Source organism: Uloborus diversus, chromosome 5 (genome assembly GCF_026930045.1).
Source record: "Uloborus diversus isolate 005 chromosome 5, Udiv.v.3.1, whole genome shotgun sequence".
Lineage (NCBI taxonomy): Eukaryota > Metazoa > Arthropoda > Arachnida > Araneae > Uloboridae > Uloborus > Uloborus diversus.
In genome coordinates, this window is record NC_072735.1 from 131,162,929 (window position 1) to 131,188,214 (window position 25,286).

Genomic DNA, 25,286 nt, shown 5'->3' on the forward strand with positions numbered 1-25,286 from the left:
TGTAAAGTTGACCACCCCTGTAAGTTGACCGCTATTTTCAGGCACAGAATTAGATCTTATCATATAATTCAACCTCTATAAGTTAAGACCACTAAAGTAGTGCACCGCAAGTGGTCAACTTACACAGGTTTCACTGTATTTGGTATTCGCCGAGTGCCTGATAAAAATTTGGCCGAGTACCGAGTACTCGGTACGTCTCTAAATAAGACAAAACAAGCTTTAAAAGTAAAATTGAAGTCGGGCGGAAAAAGTCTCTCTCTCTCTTTTTTTTTTTTTTCAAAGAAGCAGCTTGTTGAAGTAAAAACTATTATATATATAGCACATCATCTAAAAATATAAAACAGTTCAGAAATTTTCTTCAGAGTCAGAAATCAAAATTTCTAGAATGAAGGACCACTTGTTAAGGTAATTTTGTGTGTCAATAATTTCAGATATGTTTTGGACATGAATTAAAGTTTTTGACAATTATGTCAAGAGGTTTTTGACACGACAGTAAAACCCGCGATCACACACACAAAACCGGATAAAACCATCCCTGTGGATTGTGATAGAAAATTTTCATGAAAAATCATACGTTGTCTTGAAATCTTTTTTTCCCAGCCTCTCTAAAGTGTGCAACAATAATAAAAATATTGTTTTCAATGTTTCAAATTGATTAAAAGGTAAGTGAAGTAGTTTTTTATGTTTCATTTGGTTTTATTTCAGAAAGTATAAGTTATATTATTTGCAATACTCTCAACCACTTTGATGTCAAAAACTGATTTAAACTTGAAAACTAAAAACTGCTAAGTTGATGCTGAGAAAATTGGGCAAACTTTATGTGTAAAGTAATTTTTCAGCACGTGTTCATTTAATTATATTTAATATATAACATTAATTGCATTAAATATATATGCTTCAATAATAACTTTAATCAATTATTGCTAATAACTTTAATAAAAGAAGTTCAAGTCATCATAGACCACATCAACATTTTATGATTGCTTGATCCAACCTAAGTTGAAATGACATGACATCTTTAGTAATAATACATCTGAAAGTCGCTCTGTCTGGATCTCTGTGACGTGCATAGCACCTAGACCGTTCGGCCGATTTTTATAAAATTTGAACAAAGTTAGTTTGTAGCATGGGAGTGTGCACCTCAAGGCGATTTTTCGAAAATTTGATTTTGTTCTTTTTCTATTCCAATTTTAAGAACATTTTCCCGAGCAAAATTATCATAAGATGGATGAGTAAATTACCAAGTTATCATAACGAGGAACATGGGCCAGCCAATTGGGGAGAGATTCACCATACATTTTTTGTAAATATGCAGGCGAGCCAAAAGACCTTTTAATTTTCTACTTCCGTGTGGGTACCACTAATTTAAAATAAAATAGGTAGCACTTGAAGGGTAATGAGGTGTCATATCAAATCATTACAGAAAAATAGAATATTTTGCCTCTCTCACATTTTTTGAGGAGATAATTTTTCTTTAGTTAAGAAGTCTTAACTTCAGTAAAAACTGATCATTACAAATAATGCAATCTTGATGGAAATGCAACTTAGTTTTCTTACATCTTATGAGACATACATCAACCTTACTATAACAAAACATTTGATTATTGTAACAGAAAAAAAAAACTTCTAATGCTAAGTGTTCATAAATATGTAAAGTCAATAAACAGCTATTTTTTCAAAAATTATGCTTATGATAAAAAAATAATATTCAGTCAACTGATAATAACTTGAAGTCCCAAAAGACCAGCTAAAATGTACGAGTTACTCGTAGTTGAGCTATGGGGAAGTTTCCACAACAGTCTCAAGAGTTTGGGAAATGATGAAAATTCGAGATAAAGGAATATTCAAGTTATCAAGATTTGACTCTATTTAATAAGTTAACGATGATTAATAATAATACAGTAGCCCCTCGTTATATCGCTCTTGTTGACAGAATATTAAAAAACGCCATATAACCGAGACCATTAAAAACAGTGATCTCTTTAACCTTCAAGTAACTCATACATGCATCTAAAATTTTTCTGGCCTGTTCCTATATTAAGCTGATTTTCCGAATAAAAGATAGTTGTCTTACCAAATACTTAGAAAACAAATTAAAAATATCTAAAGTTTTTTAATTGTTTTTTTTCTGGTGAAATAAGAAATCAATTTAATATTTCAATTTAATTATAATTAAGAATTCTAATTGATATCTTTGAATATTTTACGTGCCCTGCCGGTCATGTTTGTCTGAAAAATAGATGCCCAAATAAAAATTTTACATGTTCGGTTTTTTATTGAAAATAACAAAAATATTTAAATTGGTCATATAGCATTGTCATAGACAAAAAATTTAACAGCATTATATCTGAAACAAGAATTATTTCAATATTAAACAGAAATGGAAGTTTAAATAAATAGTACATAATAAGTTGCCAGTAAAATTACCAATAATCTATAAAAAAAATTATAATAATTATATGCCAAGCCGGGCATATAAGGGTTAATTGTCCAATCAGAATTTTTACAAGCCCCAGGTATGTTGGGCAATATAATTTTTGAGCCCTGCTAGATACATTTAAGGATTTTAAATTGAAATGAATTTACTTTACACCTAAGACACAAATACATGAACTGCTTTAAATTGATCTGAAATAAAGATACAAATAATATGGTTAAAAATTTTCACCACAGTTATTTGGTATTCAGCCAGATATTCAGTTAGAATTTTGACCAAATATTCGGTTTTTAGCAAAATTTGGTACTCAATGCATCTTCAAATTTAATTGCTGTTATTTCTTAAATTGTATAAATCTTATTTACTGCTGTGAGTCATGTCACATTTGTTAGGCAGGAACCTCAAGTTAGTAAAGCCCTGACCGCTTTGGGTTTATTCTGCCTTGGAGGTCGTAGCTAAATAATATAGATGCAAGCATGCTCTCCATATGCATATCTATTATTCGAATAATAATCATTTAAGTTCTCGACAGGGATGCCAAAATATTTTGTGTTAACCGAATTTCATGTAAACCGATTTCCACGTTTACCGGATTTTGTGTATGCACACATTTTTTTTTTGTTCTTGTGTCTCAGAAAATATAAGAACCAAGTACCTTTGTACAAAAATGTACACCCAAGCATTTATGTTTATAATTTCTAAGTAAGAAACAAGTAATTCGAAACAGAGGCAATGGCTATTCGAACCAGTTCTCTTCGATAGTACATTTTCAAACATCTGATTTTTCCTTGATCTCAAGACTGGAATTTCACTGCTGTGTTGATGGGTAAAAAAAAAACACTTGATCGCTTTTAGACCTTAAACCTCTACTTGGGCAAAACAAGTGTCCAGAATTAGACTTTTTTTTTCACAATGAAATTTTAAATCTAGGTTTGTCAGCCATTTGTCGAAGATTTCACTGTTCATCCCAGCTTTTTTACTGTAAGTATTGTCTACAGTTTTTAGTACTTTCTTGAACAACGTGGTTTTCCCGATTTTCCTACACAAGGAAAGGAATTCTCTCGCTGCCAGCCATGTTGCTTGCATTCAAATGCAGATCTTCCGACTTTCGAAAATAATTTTATGTTAAAGTATGGAGATTTTCTTTTTTCTTTTCCCTTTTTCTTCAAGACCTTGAAATTTTCTTTGTCTTATGCGGGATTTCGTCTAAATCCTCTTCATGTTAAAGAAATGGTTTAAGACTAATTTGTAGCTTTGTCTGGCAAGGAATGGCATTTCATTCGCGTTAAGCAAGTTCGTTTTAACAAAGTTCGATTGTATAACATGTTATAATTGCAGAAGCTTAAATAATTAAATATTTTCAGAATCACAGAGGTGTGGCATTTGATCAAACTAGAAAATTAGTTAAAATTTTATGCGATTTTATTTTCAATTCAAATTTTAAACTTTCTTTCACCATATCCTATTTATACCAATAAATTTATTCAACTTTGATTTTAATCTGCTTATGTATTAGAATTTGCCAGTTAACTAGTTTTTTGGAGTTCCAGTTCCAAGTTAGCATACTTTATTCTGAGCATAAATGTGAGTGGATGCGTCAAGACTGTTTCAAATCATTCTGTAGACTACCGAGCACTAATCATACATGAATGTTGTCGCAACCCATTGGTTCAGCCGCTCTTCACTCCTTGTGTTTACAAATCTTGATACAGTTTTGCATGTGATCTATCTATAGGTATTTCAAACGAGGGGCTCTGTAATAAAGAAGCCGTGAATACCAGCGCTGACCCCTTTGTCTAGCAGTGTGAGAAGTCTGACTTTGAATGGGGAGATCCTAGGTTCGAATCCCGATTTGGGCATAGATGTACTTTCTCTCTCCTGTCCTTGTGCAGGGGCGGACTGGCACATCGGACCACGGGCCGGTGCTTCCACCTGCCTGTGCTCCCTCGAAACTGGAACTTCAGATTTTTTTTTGCGCTCTCTAACCTGTGGCCTTCACGGATTTTTTTATGCCTCGAACAGGTTTTTTTTTTTTTGGCTTCAGCTTTTTTTTCTGCTTTTTCACACCTGTGCTCCTTATTTTTTATCCTTTTACTCCCTCGGTTTTCATCCTGCACCCTCAAACTGGTGCGCCTTTGGGTTTTTTTTCTATTTCCAGCTTCCCGAACCTGTGCACCTTTATTTTTAATTTTTGCGCCCTTTGGGAATCAAGGTTCACACCCTCTTGCGGGATCCAGTCCGCCCCCAAGAACGTTCTGTGAATAATAGCTCTCCCGTTAAACGTGTCCTTATGGCATGTTGTGTGTACAGCAGAAATCAGACTTTACTCCAAATTACAGTACAGTTGGAAAAGTGAAGCAACCTACCCCAAAAGTTGCCAACCCAGCTGGCACAAGACAACAACAACTACATGTGTTTGACTTTTTCTAGACATAGAACCTGTACAGAGTCTGAACGTAAATCGAAAGCTTTTCAACGCTGGTTATAATGGATTAAAAAGCCTGGACAGATCCTGCTGGTAAATCAAAGGTGCAGGCTATTAACAGTTAATTCGGACAAAAAAACCTGAACAGAGCCTGCAGGAAAATCGAAGGTACAGGTTATTAGCAGTTATTTCGGACTAAAAAACCTGAACAGAGCCTGCAGGTAAATCAAAGCCGCAGGTTATTAGCAGTTATTTTGGACTAAAAAACCTGAATAGAACCTTCAGGTTTCTCGAAGGCGCAGGTTATTAGCAGTTATTTCGGACTAAAAAACCTGAACAGAACCTTCAGGTTTCTCGAAGGCGCAGGTTATTAGCAGTTATTTCGGACTAAAAAACCTGAACAGAGCCTGCAGGTTTTGATCAGGTTTTACGTAGGGAAATCAGTCCGAAATAACTGCTAGTTTTACGAGGTTTTTTTTTGAAGGTTTTACGCTGACATTTTTTCCTGGGTAGCTTTAGAAATCCCTGAAATTTCGGAGTCTCGGGTAAATTTTCGCATTGCCCATGTGATAGTAAGATTCTGGGATAGGGGCCCTTTTTTTTCTTCTGGATATTTATTTCAGACTAGTAGTTTTGGACATGTATTTGCTATTTTTAATAGGGATGCTAAAAACCTGAAGAAACTCTCCCTACTCCCTTAATCACACTGAAAGTAGCTCCATATCAGTTAAGCATATTATTATTAGTATCAGTTAAGTTCATTTGAACGTTTCATTTCCTTTATTTTCTTGTTTATTTTTGTGAGGAAAAAAAATATTTTTTTAGAGTGGGGCATCTGCTAGCGCGGGGCCCTATTGGGCTTTTTTGCTCTAATCGGCTTAAGGCCGGCTCTGCCTGGAGCCGCTGTATCCATCTGGCTATCTGACCTTCCGGATTTTTGAAGTTCAAAAGCCAAGTTAATGAGGCATGATCTGTCCGAAGCAGAAATTTTCGGCCGTAGAGGTAATGATGGAAGTGTTCTACAGCTTTCACTATAGCCAGTAACTCCTTTCTGGTGACGCAGTAATTTCGCTCCGAATTTGATAAGCATTTGCTCCAGTAAGCGATGACATGTTCATTGCCGTCGATTTCTTGGGATAAAACAGCTCCGATGCCCTCGTGGCTCGCATCAGTGTCCAGGATGAAGGATTTTTCAGGCTGAGGATAGGCGAGGCTAGGCGTTGATGTTAAAGCCTCCTTCAGTCGTAGAAATGCATCTTCGCATTCTTTGGACCATTCAAACTTTTGCTTGCTCTCCGTCAGCTTATGCAAAGGTCGTGCAATGTTGGAAAAACCCTTTACAAACTTCCTGTAGTACGTGCAGAGCCCCAGGAAACTTCGCAGCTGATGGATGTTTTCGGGACGACTCCAACTCTTGACTGCCGATACCTTTTCTGGATCGGTTTGTACACCTTCAGAAGAGATGATGTGACCAAGGTAGTTCACTTCCCGGCGGAACAAATAACATTTGGACGGGCTTAACTTCAGATTGGCTTCCTTAAGCCTCTGCAGCACCTTCCTAAGATTTGCCAGATGTTCTTCGAAACTGCATCCCACGATGATGATATCGTCTAAGTAGACCAGACAGGATTCGTAGGAAAGTCCTCTTAACACTGTCTCCATAAGACGCTCGAACGTAGCTGGTGCATTGCAGAGGCCGAAGGGCATCACTTTGAACTGCCATAAGCCTTGTCCAGTTGTAAACGCTGTCTTCTCTCGGTCATCAGGGTGTATCTCAACCTGCCAGTAGCCGCTCTTCAAGTCCAGGGTCGAAAACCACTTGTGTCCAGAAAGAGTGTCCAAGGTGTCGTCTATCCGTGGAAGAGGATAACTGTCTTTCTTGGTGATTTCATTCAGCCGTCATATCATTTTTTAATTGTTCTTGATTAGCCGCCATATCACCCTTCACAGAGTTGATTGCGTCAAGAAGTTGTTTTAATTGTTCATCCATTGCGCGAGTAATCACCATAAAAATAAAGTCCAAATTCAAAAAGTCTTTATGAAAAAAATGTCCAAAGTCACACTTACTCCAAGAAAGTCCAGAAGAAGCCCCACGTTGGGCGCCAATTGTAGCGGATCCGGCGCGACTTCCACTTTCTTGAAATGAAAACACAGTTCTTGATAAAAACACAGGAGCTTTATTTACACTATGTACAGGAGAAATCGTTAACAACTGCTAAAATAATCATCAGTAATTAAGCAAATATCACTCAACACCGTAAACTCAACGGTTACACACGTATTTACTTCCAAATACGAAAACAACACAGCGAAATGCTTCGCTATAAACAGAGCTAATACACATTCTCAGTACAAATTCTCAATCGAAACTCCCTTTTTCCATCGCTAACGGCTTATATACACACCGAAAAGAAATCTCTCAAATATTCCACACGCTTCTGGAAAAGAGTAGACCGTTATCAAATTTTATCAATGAACAAAAAGGAAATAGGGGGGTCGTATAATTTAGCCATATGAAAAGGGGTTGTATATTCATTACGGGAAACTATTTACAGGTTACGTTACTACAATAATTACTATTTACAGGATTTGTAACACTGCCATCTGAGTATGGTGTCAGTCAGCGGTTCCCAACTTTTTCCTCCAAGTGAACCCCTTTCAAACTCCGAAAGAAGTTGGCGAACTCCTTGGGTACTAGGTAATAAGTAACAAGCAAAAAAAAAAAAAAAAAAAAACGCGCTCGCGCGCACACATACCAACACATAGACAATGAAATTTGGGTGTTTTTTTTTTTTTTTTTAGTTTGATGCTGCTCCATAGTTTCTAACAAGAGCGATAATATAATTGCAAAATATGGAATTACAAATATTGCTACGAATTGAAATGATCGCTAAAAAAGGAATGCAAAACAAATTCACACAGTGATTATTCCGTGTTGAGCTTCAATCAACTGTATAAAAAATTGAAAATGGGATATTTGTGGAACAAAGAGGCTCAAAAAAAAAAAAAAGTTCTGTCACAAGGGTACATTTATCTCTATTATCACTAAATCAGAAGTCTATTAAAGAATGATCTTTAAGGGGACCGCGGACCTTCCAAATAGCTCAAATCGGTCAAAAATATGATTTTTTTTTATTTCGTGGAAGTAACAATATATGGAGTGTGCTGAATCGCATTAAAAAAAACCTCTTGTTGATCTGATGTTTTATCGCGAAGTTATATGCGTTTAAAAAAAAGTAAACAGAGCGTGTTTTCGATTAAAATGGCTGTAAGACATGTAATTAAAGTCGAGAAACTAAGTAAAACTAAGTGTCAAACATGTAAACTAAGTTTCAATAAATTCTTACATTGGTATTAATGTCAGATATTTAATCATCGTGAAAATATTTTTCGGGAGGTATTAAAATACGAAGATCATGAAATGAAGGTGAAATTAGACTTTAACGTCATTTATCTCGGACTGGAAAATTCGATGCTGACACAGATTGAAAAAAGCTCCATGCGACTTAATTTTTGTTCGATATGCTTCAAATTTCAGAATATGCTACTTTGGTAGTAGTTTGATAAAACTGGGTATGCATTAAGGTTTAAGAGCATTTTATGTTGCTTAAAAATATTTAAGTTTTGATTTTCATGTAATATTCGCAACAAAAACTATTGCTTTACGCGAAAAAAAAATACTGTGCAGTTAATGGACCAATCCTTTAATGGATATCCAAAGTTCTTGGCAATGTTCCGTTCTCTGATAAAATGCACATTGTTTGTGAGAAAAGCAAAAATTGAGTCGCATGCAGCATCTTAAAATTTTTAATTTTAATTTAATTTTTATTTTGTTGCTTTTTTTTTTTTTGCTTAATATTTTGCATGCTAATAAACTTACTAATTTTTATGCCCCGTTTCATATCTCAAAATTAATAAATAAAAGAAAAAGCTTTCAAGGTCCACCGTCCCCTTAAAATACCTTTCAGGGAACTGTCTCAAAGTAAATAAATGAACTTTTTTCTTGCAGTAAAATGAGAGAGATTTCTATGTTTAAGTCTTCTTGAAACGGATTACGAGCCTAGCTGTTTGATAAAGATATACTGCTCACATTAATCGTTTGATTGCGGGAGAATTTTCTTGTAATTATGCTATTAGTGGGGAGTAAAATACGTATGTTTTAAAATAATAGAAGCGAGTTTACAAGATATGCACTCTAATTTTTACACAAAAGGTAGGGTAACGGCACCAGTAACAGACAAGAGAGTCCCGTAACAGGCAGTCGTAAGTTTGGATTTAAATAATAAGAATTTTTGGCGGGTATAATTGATATTGCTGCGACCGATGAATACGGTGCAACCATCTAGTGAGTTTTACGCGCCAGTTGGTATTTACAAGGCAGTGGTGGAAGGTAATGAACAGCTACCACGAGGTTTCCCAGTATTTCATGTTCATTTGAATTAAATAAGGTTTTACATTAAAAAATAAAGAACTTTTGCACATTTTAAAGAGAAAAAGGGAATTCTGTCCGTTACTCATCCTTTCCTCATCCTATCTGTTGCTGGGTTTCATCAGAACCTTTGATATCTGTTACTGGGGGTTGGAACTTTTTTCGAAATTGAGCAAATAAAAATAGAGTTAACTAACTCAGAAGATCCAAAAGCAGCCAAACGTTAGATAAGATGTAGTTGCATGAGAGAAAAATGGTTTGAAAAGTCTAAATACATTAAAAGGCTCTAGAGTTGAGTCGAGCTGAGAGCGATGTCTTAAGTATGTCTGTGACTATTGCCGCTACCCTAATTTTTAACAAAACAAATATTTTTAAGCTAACTTGCCACAAAAGAAATTTTCTACACCAATTTCATGAATTCCTTATTTACATATTGCGCAAATTAAGTTGCATACTTAAATTCCGTTGATCTTTTTTTTTCCTGCGTAAACCTCACACTGCGAAACTTTCACCTACGAAAATTCTCTATAATAATTAATTTTTCATAGTTCCTGTGGTATTTTTTGGGTTACTAGCCATTCTTTCCCTTTTTCGACAATAAAGCTCGAAGTAAATTGTAGTCTATGTAGTGTGAAAATTATAGAAACAAACAACAAGTTGATCTCACTTCTATGCATTTTTGACTCAACACAAGAGAAGAGCAGTAGCTCTTTTCGAATTCAAATTAATGATAAACAAGCTAAACATAAAAATGTTTTATACGCTCGAATATGCTCTATGTAATGTTTTCATCAAGTTTAATACAAATACAAATACAAAAGTGACGACCAGCAACAGGCTCTGGGCCCAGCTAGACTGGTCCTAGTCAATTTACAATCCCCAGTGAAGATCAATGGCCCTCTTAAAACTGTCTACTCCTTTGCTCATTACCACCTCTTCCGGTAAGCTGTTCCAAGGTTCCACTACCCTGCTAAAATAATAATTTTTCCTAATATCCATGTTAGCCTGAGATTTAAATAGCTTAAAACAATGACCCCTTGTCCTGTTTTCAGTGCTAAACTTTAGCCCCGTAACATCTTTCGTTTTAATAAATTTAAACAGCTCACTGTAAAAAAAACTGTAAATTTTGAAGAAGTTATCCGTATTTTTTACAGAAAAAAACTGTTCGTAATAAAATACAGGATTTCTCTGTTTTTTTGAATCTGTAACCGGTTATACTTTGTTTTTCTTCGAATCTTCGAAATTTCGAGCGCGTGTTTGGATTTTGGTTCTCGTGCTCGAGTTTTTGATCTTATATTTATTTAAAGCGAGTAAGTCTTAAATCGTTTGCAACTTCCATTTCATTGCATCCTAATCAATATTTTATTATTATGTTTTTTTGTCATCTGTTACAGAGGCATATTCGGAAATTTACCTTTGTATACATGTATTTCGTAGTAGTATAGTAAATATTGAAATGGATTTATGAAAGTATAGTATCATTTTTTAATCTTCATAAAATAATAAATCAGCTTGAATAAATAATAAAAATACGGAAGATTTCTGTAAAATAAACGGAAGAAAACTGGCGTCCTGGCTGACAGTTTTTTTCTGTAAATTTTACGGATTTTTTTTACAGTGCTGAATCATGTCCCCTCGGTCTCTTCTTTGCTCAAGACTGTACATTTTTAGCCTTCTAAGCCTGGAATCATAATCTAAGTGGGAAAGTCCACTTATTAGCCTTGTAGCCCGCCTTTGAACCCTTTCCAATACATTAATGTCTTTCTTAAGATAAGGAGACCAAAACTGAACAGCATACTCCAAATGGGGTCTTACCAAACTTCTATATAAGGGCAGAAGAACTTCTTTAGATTTATTTGAAATACATCTATTGATAAACCCAAGCATCTTATTGGCTTTGTTGCTAGCAATGCTGCACTGTTGGCTAAACTTTAAATCCTGACTTAATAGGACCCCCAGATCAGTAACTTTGTCTGCCTGACTAATGACTGAACCTTGCAGATAATAACTTGTACACTTATTTCCATGCCCTAAATGTAGCACTTGACATTTCCCAACATTAACAGCCATACCCCATTTATCAGCCCACTCCGTAATATGATCTAGATCCTCTTGCAGCTGATTTGCTTGTTCTTCATTTTCTACAGTCCCCATAACTTTGACATCATCAGCAAAACAGTTCATGTTCCCAGAAATATTTTTGTGAATATCGTTCATAAAGACAATGAACAAAACAGGCCCTAACACTGATCCTTGAGGAACCCCGCTTAAGACCTCACTCCAATTAGAATAATTTCCCCTTACAACTACTCTTTGTTTCCTTCCGGTCAGCCAATTTTTTACCCAAATGAAAGTTTTCCCTCCTATTCCTATATCAGCTAATTTGCTAAGTAGAGCAACATGCGGTACCTTATCAAAAGCTTTTTGAAAATCAATGTAAACAACATCTACAGGCTTCTTATTGTCCAAAGCCATGGTAACTTTGTTATAGAAATGTAATAAATTAGTTGCACAAGATTTACCTTTCCTAAAATCGTACTGAAAACTAGTCAATAGGTTATTAGTCTCTAGAAAATTTACTATCTTAATTTTCATCAATGTTTCAAAAATTTTGCAAACCACCGAAGTTAGACTTACAGGTCTATAATTTCCCGCACTCCCTTTAGACCCTTTCTTGAAGAGCGGTGTAATGTTAGCCAGCTTCCAGTCCTCTGGCACTGTCCCCGAATTATAAGAAGCATTGAAAATGTTTGCGATTACACCTGCTAATTCCTCTGCACATTCAACTAAAATTTTCGGATAAATATTATCTGCCCCCGGAGCCTTAGTCTCTTTAATTTTTTTCAAATGAAGTAAAACGTCATCCCTGGAAAATACAAAGTCCTCAAGCTGTACTATAGCTTGTGTCTTGTTGGTGTCAACTGTTGAGATACAGTTATCGTTAAAAACACTCGAAAAAAAGTTAATAAGAACATTAGCAATATCACTATCGTCCTGAATTAAAATTCCGTGCTCATCAAGCAGTGGCCCAATATGACTATTTCGAACTTTCCCCGAATTAGCGTATGCAAAAAACCTCTTGGGATTCCTGTTTATGTTATCTGCCAGTCTTTGCTCCAACTCTCTTTTCTGAATCCGTACCAAATACTTAAATTTACGCCTTGCCTTACAATATTGGAGCCTATCTGCACTGTGACCTGTTTCTCTAAACCTATGAAAAGCAGCTTGCTTGTAATTTAGAGCGTCTTTAGTTTCCCTGGAGAACCACATTGGCCAAATTTTAGTGTTGACACCCTTTCTCCTAAAAGGAACATGATCCCTAACAGTATTCGATAGATTTTCCTTAAACTCTGCCCACTGAAGATTCACATCGCTATTGTCCAATCCAGAAGAAAAAACTGCTTTCAAACTCTGCCGAAGTGCCACAAAGTCAGTATTTCTGAAATTGGGCACAAACCTAAAATTCTCTACTTTGTGCATATCAAATTTAATCCCAAACCTAATACTGTTGTGGTCACTATCTCCAATGTGTTCCCCTACACATAACCCCTGAACAGAGCCTTCCATGTCGCAGAAAACTAGATCTAAAATCGCGTCCTGTCGAGTACCCTGAGTTACAATTTGATCTAAGAAACAGTCACCAATTACTTTCAAAAAATCCTCTTCTCTGCTATTACTATGGTAAAAATTATTCCAATCAATTCCTGGAAAATTAAAATCTCCCATTATGATGACTGACCCCTTGCTAGAAATGTCACTAATAATACTAAACATCTGTTCGTCTTGACCCTGGCTTGAGTTGGGTGGCCTATAAATATTCCCCAAACGTAGTTTTTTGCCCTTATTACTAATCAACTCCATCCAAATCATATCAATCTCATTAGGTTTATCATTAATTACCAATTCATTGCAAATTAAAGTGTCTCTGACATAAAATAAAACCCCACCACCTCTTTTACCTACTCTATCTTGTCTAAACAAATTATACCCAGCAATAGATAATAAATCATCATCACTTTCGGTAGCCCATGTCTCGGTAACTCCAATAATATCCAACCTCTCGTCTATAATTATGCTTTTCAATTCTTCCATCTTGTTCCTAATACTACGAGCATTTGTATAAAAAACCTTAAGTAAGCCCATCTTACTTTTATTTAATGCTGCACGATTGTTTGAATCCCAAGTGTTAAAATCTTTTCTCTTATTAGCCACCCTATTTCCGTTTCTACTAAAATCCCGATAGTTAGTACCCTTTCGAATTCTGCTCCTTAAACCATGCTCCCCATTCCAACTTAGTTTTTTGATTCTGAAGCCTCTAAAACCAAACCACTAACCATTTTGACCCCTGTAGAGCTCAGATGTAGGCCATCCCTAGCAATCCAATCTCGTTTACATCTACTCCACACATCAATAAACCTGATACTACGCTTAACGCAAATTTCCTTGAGTACCAGGTTCATACACCTAGCCCGTTGGTTTAACCAACTCCTATGCACTCCATACCTGGGAAGCAAACCAACCACTTGGACATTTGCCGAACAGTTGGTTGCTTTGTCCAACAGGGAATCCCATTCCTTTGTAAACTCATCATTGTTACTATGGCCTACATCGTTAGTTCCCACCCACAAAGTAACTACATCCTCTTTATCAAATACCCCCTTCTTTTCAGCAACCCTATTTACATCTCTCACCCGAGCCCCTGGCAAACAACATCTACCCACCTTACGTCTAACTCTGCCTATTGAGTTTCCCAACTCACGCACCATTGAATCTCCCAAAATTATACCCTTTGTTTCCCAGTTAGTCGCCTCAGCAATAACTTTCCCCTTTACCTCTGGAATTTTCCCACTATCTAACACACAGCTAATTCCCACATCCTTTTTACTATCAATCCTTTACTAATCAATCTTTCCAATCAAAAGCTTTTGAGGACAGGAACGCATTCAAATTCTTTCACCTGAGGACATTGTATTTATAAGTAGAACTTTTTCAGCATTGCTTCAGGGTTACCGTTCTCAATGAAAGCGCTAAAACCGGCGCTTTGCAAGACTAAATTATTTGAACGTAAAATATGTCAGGAAGTTTGCAAATATTTTGATGCTAAAAGTATCGAAAGTACGAGACAAATGAAAAGAAAGGGAACAAAATTTGCTTGGAACCGTTTGAACATACGACTTCATCAGAAACAGGCATGTTAAAACTCCGCCATTACAATATTTTTTGAGAACCCCCAGGGGTTCGCGAACCACCGGTTGGGAACCGCTGATGTAAGCATAAGATTACCCGTTTGAACGGGTCACCTTACGTCCCGTTTTCAAGTATCCTGTCTCGTTGCCCTCGCACACACTGAACTGTCCCGTTTTCTGAGGGGACAGAACGGAACACTGAATAATGCAACCAAAATATCACAGAGTGAAGCTGTACAAGCATTTTCATACCAATAAATCAAATCATACATAATTATTTTATATATATATATGTATACAGTGGCTGCAAAAACTAAATTTTTTTTGTAGCGAACTACAACTACTTTGTTACAAATGTAGTTAACTACAACTACAACTACTTTTTTCAAAATGTAGCAACTACAAACTACTTTTGATATGTAGTCGCTACTTCGCTACTTTCCAAAAAATAAGTAAATAAAAAGCATACACAATAGGTTGTCCCTCAAAAAATGTAAGTCAATTTTTCAAGTCGCATACACTCTTGTATTTTTCCTCTTGTGTCTTGTGTCAAAACAATCGTGGGAAAAAGTTTCATATAATTTGCACAACGGCAACACGTGCCGACTTGCACCTGAAAGTGTAAAACTACTTGTATGCTAAGCCAAATCGAAAAAAAAAAACTTTTTTTAGAAGCTCGAAATTTTTGTTGATAAAACGTTGCCCCTGCACCCAACACCCCACATGTACCACAAGAACATTTATCAAATTAAAAAACATTTAGATATGCCACACGTGACCTAAAATTAATAATTTTATTTAAAAAATTGATTTTTCCAGTTATCTTTTAAAAAATTACATATAAAATTAAATAGAATATCAAGTTAAAAAATTACTGGCGAACACATTTGCAGATCAACAAGTACAAACGAATAATTAAAAAAATATAAATTTTAAATGAAAAATTTAACTCAACCTGAAAAAAAAACCAGATCTTTGAGTACTATGTGGGAGACTTAAAAATTGCATGAAAACAAAAATTTCTATTTAACGCTAATTAACTACTTTTCTACTTTACTGTTTATTTTTTAGCTTGTTCATTTCGTAAAATCTTACATTTCTGAAAATATGTATCAAAAACTTAATTTTTTGAAGAAAATTATAAATGTTACGCACGTGTGGGATATCTAAATGGTTTTTAATTTGAATAAATGTTTTTGTGGTGCATATGTGGGGTATAGGAGCGCAACGTTTTATCAACAGAAATTTTGAGTTTCTAAAAAAACATTTTATTTCAATTTGGCCTAGCATTACACAAGTGCTGATTCACACTTCCAGACATAATCGGCAGTTGCTGCCGTTGTTCAAATTATATGATTTTTTTTTTTTTTGGATGTAAAAGGATAAAATATAAGAGAGTGTGCGACTTGAAAAATCAACTTTCGATCTTTTTTTTTGGGGGGGGGGGGGGGTCCTGATACACACACACACACACACCGTAAGAGAGTTGAACAAATTGAACAAAACAGATTGATAAATTAGCTCATCAGAAGACATTAAGAAAAATGTCCGTTATCATACTCACACACTGTAATGCTCGTATTTATTGTAAGTCCTACAGAACAGTTCAATTTCATCCTTTTCTATAACATTTTAAGTAGCTTCTTTTTATTTGGTGAATACTGTCAAAAATTTAAGCCTCGCTAAAATATTTTTGTTTTTTAATCTTCGGTCAGTTCATATAAAATTCACCAAATTTTCAACTCCCGAAATCACCAATATCTTTATTTTCGCGAAAATAAGTGCTTTTTGCAATATGAATATTGGTGAAATATGAAAATTACAACGGCAAAAAAACTAATGGCGTCAAACAGATAGAACGTGTGGCGTCAAAATGAAATGCTTGAGGTCAGCTCGTATTTTTATGAGTCTTATTTCCCATTGCATCCGCTGATGTACTTGTGTAAAATTTGAGCCAATCAATTTCGTTTGAACCTTTTTTTTTTGTTTTCAGTTAAAGTAGTTTCCAGAAATCGCTACAAACTACTATTTTTTTGTAGTTAACTACTCACTACACTACTTTTTTTTTTAAAAAGTAGTGCGCTACGCTACAAACTACTCAAAAATGTAGCTACTACAGTAGCGTCGCTACTTGTAGCGCGCTACTTCCAACCACTGTATGTATGTATATATATATATATATATATATATATATATATATATATATATATATATATATATATTTTTTTTTTTTTTTTTTTTTTTTTTTGCTTGCTCGGTCGTAATGCACTCATAGCCAAAGCAATAAATTAAACACAAAAATTTCCTTGGTACTAACCTTATCTTGAATTTTATGTATTCACCTTATTTTTGCTATTTTTACATTCAAACTTAAAATTTAAACTTGAAGATGGGTAGAGGCGGTGGTTTTTCAGAAAAATCAATGATCCGGTGCTGTTTGAGAACTGATCATTAAGACAAAAATCCAAAAAGAAATCTGTTAAAAAAATCGAATGGCCCCTCCCAAAATGATGGGCTAGATCGGCCACTGTAAGATGCGTTCATTTCCGTCTGAAAACCCCCGGCTGTTTGTTTTTCCATCTCATCATGATGAGACAGTAACTTTCGCTTTGAGTAAATTAATTTTCATACACACTCGCAGCAAAATTTCTTTCAAATGCTTTAGAAAGTGGAAAAGTAATTATTGATTGTATCGCTCACGATATTGTATTATTATTTTGTTTATTCAACGTTATCTAATGAGAAAAACGCTATTTGATACTTATAAAGTGAGACTAGAACATTTTTTTCGTTTTTTAGACTTGAAGCAGCAGTTCTTATATAAAACAATAATCACAATTTGTAAATAAATAAATAATTATCAGTATTTCTTACAGTTCAGCATTTTTGCGAAATTTGTTCTCAGGCCCAGCTCCTGGGGTAGGCGACCTAGGCAGCCGCCTAGGGCGGCAAATTATGAAGTTAAAACTTTTTTTTTTTAGTATGAATATCTGTTTCAGCGCCATAAGATTTACTGCTTCAATGCCAAAATAATAATAATAAAAATAATAATAATAATTTACAGTGTGTGCCAGTGCATGGATATGTTAAACCTAGTTCGAAATTTATCCAGAAATTCAATTTAATTTTAGAGGCTGCAATTGATTGATTTAAATGTCTCTTGAAAATATTAATATTTGCTTCAGTGCCATAAGATGTACTACTTGAATGTTAAAAAAAAATAATAATAATTTAAAGTGTGTACCAGTGGTTGGGTATGCAAAAGAGTCATTCCATGTCAAGTGACCTAGGGGGTCCCCACACGACCATCTCTGATTCGGATAAAATTTTATAGAGGTGTAGAAATGCTTTTGAAACTAACCTATGCAAATTTTAAGCTTCCTAGATCCAAATCCTGAGGATCTAGGATCTCCGAAAAATGTGATCCAAAATGGCAGATCAACTTTTCGTGCCAGATTGCCATATTTAGTCTACGTTTACAGAAAATTTTATTACACTGGAAGCCTGAAATTTTAGGCGCTTAAAGTACATTTAGCAGTTAATGTATTCAATTATTTTTGTGAATTTGAGCTCGTTAGATTTCGTGTAGCATGCACGTGAACGTGTGAAAACGCGCGATGTGGAAAAAATTTTCTGAATTTTAAGCTGTCATAAAATTTGAGCAAAAATTATTCGAAACCTCATGCTTCGTGATAAAAATTTAAAAATACTTGTTTTTAATGGGTTACAGATGCAGAGCTTAAACATCTATTTTCTAAAAGATAATGATATCCAAAGTGACTATCAAAGCCGTTCAAGTGAAAAATAGCCTATTTTCAAAGCGCTATAGCTCAAGTTTGTCACCTCGCATCTTCTTTTCGCTAAAATCATTAGAAAGAACAGATTTTTTTCTTTCAAAATAATTTTTTTCTTCGATGGTGTTCTTTCGTTTAAAGATAAAAAATGAGCCCAAGATTCGGACTGTCATAACGAATTGCAATGTTTAAAAGCAGGTTGCAGCAAATTTTATCATACTGGAATCCTGAAATTTTAGGCGGTTAAAGTACTTTTAATTGTCAATACGTCCTAGTATTTTTATGAATTTGAGTTCATAAACTTTTATGTAGCACGCATGCAAAATCGCAAGAAAAACGCAGTGGAGAAACTTTTTCCTGGATTTTAAAATGTCATAAATTCTGAGCAAAAATGGTTCAAAAGCTCGTACTTTGTAATTCTATTATCAATCTACATGTTTTTAATGTTTTATAGTTGCAGAGCGTAAATATTGATTTCCTAAAAGATATTGGCATCCAAAATAACTGTCAAAATCGTTCAAATGAAAAATAGTCCATTTTTAATGTTCCGTGTAATTCAAGTTTTTCGCCTTGCATCATCTTTTCGTTGGCACCATTAGAAAAAACATTTTTCCTATAAAATATATTTTTTATGATGGTGTTATTTCAGATAAGCGTAAAAAAATGAGTTTGAAATACTATTTGTCGTTAGCGAGAAAATCTCGTTCTGCAATAAATAAAGAATTGTGAATGCCGTGGACACCGACTAATAGGGATTATGCAGCTGTTATTAGTCAGAAAGAGGTTTTTAATTCTGTTCTTAAAAGTTATTTTGCAATTAAATGTGTTAGAAACAGAAAAATATCCTGTCCTGGAAGCAGACTACATCAGACAGAACAAGAAAATTTTGCTTTTCTATCATATTTCATTTGCAAAGTGAACTTTTTTCAGAAGTCAGAAACAGTTTCAACTGTTTCTGACTTAAAACAGTAGAAAAATAACTGCAACTGGAACCCATTAAAAACAAGTATTTTTACATTTTTATCACGAAGCATGAGGTTTCGAATAGTTTTTGTTCATATTTTATGACAACTTAAAATCCAGGAAAAAATTTCCCCTTCGCGCTTTTTCACAAGTTCACAGGCATGCTACACGAAATCTAACGAGGTCGAATTCACAAAAATAATTGAATATATTAACGGCTAAACGTACTTTTACCAGAACGTTTCCTTTTTGACACTACACAAATGAATAGTTTTAAAATATGATGAAAAAATGTGATATGACCCAGTATGGAAAAGAAATAATAATTAGGTATATAAAAGAGAAACATGAGCAGTAACTGTGTCGTACCAAAGACTTCGCTATTTCAAAGTTTAATCTAAACGGTGCACAAGAATGGTACGTTTTTTCTTTCTTTTTTTTTTTCTTAGTTTCTTACCAGTCGCTGTCTTGGTGTATTCATGCCGCTTCTTTTGCGATACCTATTCAACTTTCTTTATTACTTTACTTGGAAGGAATGAAGGAAAATAAGTACTGTTTAACAATAAGAAAATTATGTTTTTATAGGAAAAAAAATTTAATGACATTTTGTTTTCAAGAAACTTTAAAAAAGATATAAAAAGCTATACTTGCTCCTCCAGTTTTATGCCTATTCAGCCTTATTAATAGTGCTGTAGTTGTAAAAACAGCAGAAGGTAGGTTGCACATAAATTTAAAAAAAAAAAAAAAACACAAGAGCGTGTACAATACAATGAAACTGAGAAGAGAGTGGGTAACTTTGATTAAAATGCAAAAAAATATGTGTTGAGAGTTTATTTTTCGTTAAAAAAAAACATCCCATTGACAGGGCGAGATTCATATTCGCCTATAAACTGCAATAAACTTACAATGCGTAATAAAAAATAAGTGATGAAAGAATTAAAATAGAAAAATTGAAATTTACGTTTATTGAGATAATTAATAATAAATTGAGATTTTTTTAACGTTAAGTGAGATATTTTTTAAAAATTCATAAAAATGAGATTTAAAATACCAATTTTATTAAAAAGCAAAGGGTATACGCTAATTTTCGGAACAACTCAGAGACTAAAAGAAAATACTACATCAACGTTAAATCTCAATTTGAATAGAAGTGTGTACGCAGTTCTCTTCAAATTTGTGCAATTTAATGCTTTAACGCTTTATTTTACTATTCTGCGCTATGTATTACCTTATGGCCTAATCCAGAGGGTATATGCCATACTACCCAGGGTCACAATGAACAACTTTTGGGAGGACAAAATTCTCAATTCGCTGAATGGAACTACAAATTTCGTCGAATGGTGATAATTTTACCGAACCGTCTGGCATACTTTGCCAAATAAGGAACAAATTGGAAGTTTACTGACTTCCCGTGACCTCCCATTGAGGAGCTCCTAATACCACCGTAAATGGGCAAAAATTTAAGAGGGCTGGCCCAGATATTTTCCCCATGGTTTAGCAGGATATTTTCCCCATAAAAACCGATTTCAGTACAGATTACAGTTATTAAAGTTTGACATTTTTAATAACTTATTCATTAATGGTTGGAAAAAAAATGTTTTTACATTTTTGCAAAGAAAAAAGTACTAAAAGCAAGGAAGTTTTCATTTCTAAGGGGGGGGGGGGGTAAGCTTGAACCCCCACTTGCTTCCTTATTTGGGTGCCTAGATCACTGTATACCTATATACGAAATTTGGCAAAGACCCTGCCTACTTCTGGTTCGTTTTCATGATTACCCGACTTATAGAATAGCCAATATGCCACGAAAAAATATTCTAATAATCAGGGTATTTATTATATTATGTGGGATCAAATTGACAATGTGGATCAAAATGAGGTATGGTACATGGAAATTTATTACATTAAGTGAGATGGTCTTTTAGAAAATATTCGAATTGTCAGACTCCACTGTACCATCTTTCCGTTTTCCCTTGTTATTCAAAATTCAAAACTTCGTTTATGTGTTTATTTCGGCTAAACTTAAAATTCTAGATGTTTTGGGTCCTTTACTGTGAATGAAATTTCCTTTTTTGGGCATTTTCTTCTGTTTATTGACAATTGTTTGGTGCAGTATAGCCTATTACGGCTCTTGCGCCAAAAAAAAGTTATAGAACCAAACCAAAACAGCCACTGTAATATGTAGTACAACATTTTCGAATTCCGTAGTTCTTCGCAAAATAATCGTCTTTCCGAATCATTATTCTGCAACATAGAAAATTGTGCAATCGCATTGTTTGTCTGACAGTTATGGCCTGTTTTCAAGCAAAAACGGTAATGAACAGAACCTCAAAAATCAATAGATACGCGCTATCTTGATATCTGACGTAATGGGAGAAATCCATTAAAACCTTTTGCTTGCATCGGTATGTTACAATAAGAAAGGAAATGTTCAAAGCTGAATGCCTTTACAAAATGAAATATTTTCCATTCATGGACACTGAAAAATTATTTTGAAATGTTTATCGTCGGAGATAAATAATTTCTACTGGATTTTTTTTCCTGGCAAATATCAACTGTTTGACATTTTTAGTGTTATATTGTATTGCCAAGAAAAGTACATTAATATTATTTTTGCTGCACATGTTCTTTTGAAAAGCCTGTTGTCATCAGCTAAGTGTTTTTCATGCTGAAAGATAATAGTTACGATAAGATCGAAAGAATTATGATTCTTTCATACAAAAAGTTGAAGCATTGTTGAGATGAGAAATAACTGTTTTAAAAAAAAAATCTAGATTTTCCGGTTTTGTTTTTTTGTGAAAATAAAAATTCTGTGTTTCTCGAAAGGGGGGGGGGGTAAACAGATTCAATTTAGCTCAAATCAATTTAAATTTTTATTTTACTTAATTGCAGAAGATCGTTTTTCAAAAGGAAATTGAAGAGGTAAAAATTGAATTTCAGTGCAAGAATTCTTTCCCATTTTATCTATTTACAGTGGTGGCAAACGGGGGGGGGGGGGGAAGGCGACTGCCCTGCACTTTTTTTAATCATAAAACATTGTCTCAAAGTTAAGATTTCAATTTCAAAACATTCTGATGGGAAAGATTACCTGAACAATAACGTCACCAAATATTGTTTAAAATTTCAGTATTAAAACTTCAATTTTAAAATTTTTCTGGGAGAAAATCCCCGAGCGCACTCCCTTCTCCTTTTAAATTGAAAGATGACCTAAAGTTGCGTTATTAAGACATCAGTTTCAAATTAGAAAAAAAAATACGGAGATATTTTTCTGAAGTCCCCAGAGGAAGTTCAAGGCTGAGTTCTTAAGGTTTCATCAGTTAAAAAAAAAAAAAATACTGAGAAAACCTCCGAACCCTTTCGTTCCTCCTTAAGTCAATCAAAGAGAAGTCTAAAATAACGTTTCAGAAGACGTTTAAAAATTGTTTAAACTTTGCAAAATTTCTGGGAGAGAACCTCAAAATCCTTGCTCTAAGTTTGCTACCCTTACATTACCAAAGACAGTCCAAACTTCTTCGTTTTTATTATTATTATGATTAATTACACCTTATTAAAAAAAATATAAAAAAAAAACATTACGGGGACAACCTGAAAACTACTCTTATGCCTCAAACGTTGACAAAACCTTCTAAAACGACGTTTTTAAAACTACAATTCCATAACTCAAAATAGCCTAAAATAGTCTTCGAATTTCTAAAAAAAATCTGCCCCCGCACTAATAAGCCCCACTCGCCGCCTCTGTCCATTTACCTCAAATCCTAGGTAAAGTTGGTGGAAGAAAACGGTTTTAATTGTTATAATTATTATTTTAATTAACGTAATTAAAATTATTTTCATTTTCAAATAGTCATGTACACTACTATGACACGGATACTCATTCCCCCAATAACGATGGCATATTGCCCCCCCCCCCCCCGCCCTACTTCGGAACTTCTCCTTAAGAACAATGACTCCCACCCCCAAAAAAAGAGCAAATAGCTTAAAACTACTATTTTGACAATTTTTTACACAGCCCATGCCATCCCCGGGGGTTCCCAGAACTATGCTGCTGTGGAAGGTAAAGGGCAGTATCTGAAAAAAGGGTTTGAGATTTGGAGACTCTAATTGCCTCCAATTGGGGACTAGCCTAAACATGGCCTGTTTTTTTTTTTTTTTTTTTTTTATTGATCCTAGATCCTTAGGATTTGGATCTCAGAAACTGAAAATTTGTATAAGTTAGTTTCAAAGGCATGTCTATTCCTCTATAAAATTTCGTTGAAATCGGAGATGAGCGAGTGGAGACGACGAGGTCACTTGACATGAAATGACTCAATGACATTTAGTTTTTGACATACCTTTTGCTATGTGTTTCCTACCAAAGCCTGGGAGACTCAGCTTAAATAATAGCGAACCTTTTTTACCCGACTGCGCGTGCGCGACGCAAAGGATGGTAATGTGTTTATAAGTATATGTACGTATGTCTGTTCCTATGTGGTGTTCTACAGGCTGAACGCCTTGGCCAATTTTGGTAATTCTTACGTCAATCAATTTGTCTTAACCTTGGGAGTGTCACTAAACACATGACAGTAATCAAAATTCACCATATCAACAACCAGTTGCCATATTTTGTCAGTTTGGGATTGGCGCACGTCGGGTGTTGCACACTGTGTTGTACGCTACCTGCGTGCGACAAATACAGGTAGTTTTCGCTGCCTAAAATTTTTAGTTTACTAAGTCTACTAATTGGAGTCTGATTGGCCGAGCAGTCTGAGCGATTGCTTCTCCCACTTGAGGCGGTGGGTCAAGACACCCTCACTCCGGATGTACTTTCCCCTCTTTCTTATGTAAATTCTTTCATGTGTTCTTTATATGTATTCTGTACTGTAATAAAAAATATATTATGCGTAATGAAGGCAAGACACTCAGATTGTAGTCCTCATCAAAATAAACCCGTGCAATAAGCACCAAAAGAAAGAGAGTATACTATTATAATTCGATTTTCATCTCTAACATGTTGCATTTGTTTTTGCCTTGATTCAAGGGACTGAGTTTCGTGACGTGTAATTTCTTGAGAGGCTTTTTTAGTTTTGCGAGAATGATTTGAGTGATGACGTTTCCGATTTCGCGTCACCATGAGTTATACCAACGCCTCCTATATCTGCAAGCCTACTTACGGGGGTGAGCTAGAGAAAATCACGTGGCTACCGTGAGGACATGCGAGAGGAAGGGAATAAGCTGGCTACGCCAAGTTCGGAGCTCGTGCATGATGAAATTATTCTGTTGATTGTTGGTATTTGATTATTTTGAATGAATAAAATTGCTAAATAAACGTGCAGTTTATGGCTGCAAAGGGAACTGTGCTTCTGGAGAAAGGTTTATATTTTCTCCAGAAGTAATAAAATTTAAGGGAGCCGACTCCCTCAAATTGTATGATGAAATTGTTCTGCTGACAGTTGGTATTTGGTTATTTTGAATGAATAAAAATGCTTAATAAACGTGCTGTTTACGGCTGCAAAGGAACTATGCTTCTGGAGAAAAAGTTTATATTTTCCTTAACTATTTCACTATTTAAATTACAACCCAGGGAATAGAAACAGTGCGACGCTGTGATGTACATCGCAGATTATTTTGAAAACGTAGAGAGTTTTATTTTTAATTAGTTGCAGACTATGGAGATTCTTAGGCTATTGTATGAAGTGAAATGAACATTTTCATTACACTCCCCCCCCCCTTTCTTTAGAAAAACAAAAGCCCTCTTAATTTTTCCATTTATTTAATAATTTCATCATTACCGATGCTTTTTAACAAATGAAAGCAGAGTCAGTTAAATTAAGCAGTGCTCTAATGAGAATTCATGGGTGTTGTAAAAATTGTAGAACATCACCTCTGCAAATTTATGTATTACTAGTGGTACCCGCACGGCTTTGCCCCTAATAGAAAATTAAAAGGTCTTTTGGTTCGCATGTATATTTACAAATAATGTATGGTGAATTTTCTCGCCAATTGGCTTGTGCCCATGTTACGGTTCCACGTAATGATAATTTCGTAATTTACTCGTCCATCTTATGAGAATTTTGTT